The sequence below is a fragment of the Schistocerca americana genome, unplaced genomic scaffold, assembly GCF_021461395.2.
Source record: "Schistocerca americana isolate TAMUIC-IGC-003095 unplaced genomic scaffold, iqSchAmer2.1 HiC_scaffold_141, whole genome shotgun sequence".
In the NCBI taxonomy this organism is placed as follows: domain Eukaryota; kingdom Metazoa; phylum Arthropoda; class Insecta; order Orthoptera; family Acrididae; genus Schistocerca; species Schistocerca americana.
Genome location: NW_025725491.1, coordinates 20,001 through 22,500, shown reverse-complemented (window position 1 = coordinate 22,500; position 2,500 = coordinate 20,001). Strand labels below are relative to the sequence as shown.

General features: G+C 62.2%; 1 pseudogene; it reads right to left on the bottom strand.

Annotated features, from left to right (window-relative positions):
• Positions 1-2,500, bottom strand: part of LOC124567855 — an 8,076-nt pseudogene that overhangs the window by 2,843 nt on the left and 2,733 nt on the right.

Below are 2,500 nucleotides of genomic sequence, written 5' to 3'. Positions count from 1 at the left end.
AGGTTTCACCCACACGTAGGGCGGGCACGGTGGCGTTGCCCGCTTTGAAGGTAACGTCGGCGTCGACCTTCACCTTCTTGTCGCGCCCAGACGCGACTAAGGCGAGGGTGAAACACTTCCGGGCGTTGATCTGCAGCCCCAGATGGGCGAGGGCTGCGACGGCTGCGTCGATGAGGGACTGCAATCCCCTCGCGGTCGATGCAAAAAGCAGGACGTCATCTGCGAAGGCCGCAGCGTTAACTCTGCGACCAAGGATCCGAGCTCCGATGTGGGAGGGAAGTTGACTCAAAACATAGTCCACCGCAAAATTGAAAAGGAGGGGGGAGAGGGGGTCACCCTGACGCACACCCCTAGCCGGCTGCAGGGGCACGCTCACGTCGGCGCCGCCCGCTATCACCGTCGTGCTACCCTCGTAACACCTTTCGACGTACTCAATAAAGCAATCCGGCAGGCCATGAGCCCTCAGCACGGGGCGGAGGGCGGCATGGTCCACCGAATCGAACGCTTTAGAGACGTCGATCGATGCCACAAAAACAGAGCGACAGGAGCGGACTGCGTCGGTGAGAGCAGTGTCCAAGATGAAGGTGTTTTCCAACATCCCATCCCGGGGGATGAATGCCCGCTGACGTTCGTCCACAGCACATGCACGCATCAGGCGTGACGCGAGAACCTTGTGAAAGGTCCGCGCCAACACCGAGCAGACCGTAATGGGGCGAAAGTCAGCGGGGGATGTTGGTGCAGCCGTTTTGGGGAGAAGTGACGTCCGGGCGCGAAGCAGACGCTCGGGGAGGGCGCGGGCCAGGAGGAAGAGGTTCAAGAGTTTCACCAGGACTTCATGCGGCAGGCGCCGCAGCTCCGCTGGAGTCAGGCCGTCCGGCCCGGCTGCCGATCCCCTGGGCGGCAAGGCAGCAGCGACCTCCTCACGTGTGACCGGCCCCCATAGGCACTCAGGAGCGACAGGCTCCGAGTGCGGGAGAAGGCGGTCACGGATGAAGCCGGCGGTGGAGATCGGCTTCTTCGTGAAGAGGTCCGCCCAGAAGTCCAGCAGACCGGGGATGTCGGGTGGCGGCTGCAGCAGGGTGCCGTCCAGCAAGCCGCGCACACAACGTGCACGCGACCTACGGAAGGCGTCCTGTGTCCGCGCGTATTCCCAGCGGCGCCGCTTGCGCTTCTGCAGCGGCGGGGCGGCAGGCGGCCGCTTGGATGGTTGGCGCGGCCGCTGTGTCCTGGTGATCGACCTCTCCCCCCTGGACCCGACCGACGCAAGGGCATCCGGGAGCATGCCCAGGATGACATCGGGCGGCGTGCCCCGCCCCAGACCAATGACTCGATCCAGGGCAGAGAAACGCTGGGCGGAAGCAGGTAGCCCCGCCAGATGCTCCCAGATGGCGGCGTCAGTCGGCCCCTCCGGCGGCGGCCCGGTGGTGTCGGCCGCGAAGTCCTCGGCTGCGTCGACGGGCGGCGCAGCGGCCTCGCCCGCGTCAGGCAGCGAGCTCGCTGCTCCACGGCGGGACGCCGGCTCTTCACCCCGACCGATCTCAAGTGCCTCCATGAATTGGCGGACAAGCTGCTTGTGGGCAGCTTGCCGCCGTCGGCACTTGATTGCCTCAAGCGTTCGGTCGGGGAACATCCTGGTAAGTTCTTGATTTACAAAGAAGAACCGGGCGTCCCTCTCCAGGAACAGTTCGGCCTCTGCCTTGGCGAGCGACAGGACTTCTTCCTCCGTCCACCTCGCGCGATGCCTCTCCGTCACGATCTCAGCGTTGGCGGCCGCAGGGTGTTGGCGGCGGCGATGGACCCCGAGACCGTTCTTCGTGGTAAAGGTGCGGTGGCACTCACTGCAAGCAAAGGGAGCTACACAAACTATCGCATTTTCGTTACGGCCGGTTGGCCGGATAGGTGCTGGGGTAGCTGGGGTGGCACCTTCAGCGGAAGGGCCACCATCTCTTGTTTCTTGTCGGCTGCCCCCAACTATAAAGGGATAATGCGAGGGGGGGCTGGTAACCCCCCCAAGCCCCTGGTGCGGTCTTCCACTCTGCAAAAATCAGCGGGCCCACGAGAAGGGGAGAAGACCGCAGGAGAGGAGAGGCTAAGAGGGCTAGGCCCATGTATTGCGCATCACTCTCCCTGTAACTATAACCCAAGGAAGGCACCTCGCAGCAGCAGCACGACTACATCAAGACCGCACTTCGAAAAGCCAAGTCCGGATGCAGCCACACCGCCGCCACTTGGCCACCTTAAGAGAGTCATAGTTACTCCCGCCATGGCGACGACGACGTTCGCGAGGAGCTAAGGATATAACTCCAAAAAATGTAATTAAAATTATCTGTGGCCGGACCATATGTGACGCCAACGAGAGTCATAGTTACTCCCGCCGTTTACCCGCGCTTGCTTGAATTTCTTCACGTTGACATTCAGAGCACTGGGCAGAAATCACATTGCGTCAACACCCGCTAGGGCCATCGCAATGCTTTGTTTTAATTAGACAGTCGGATTCCCC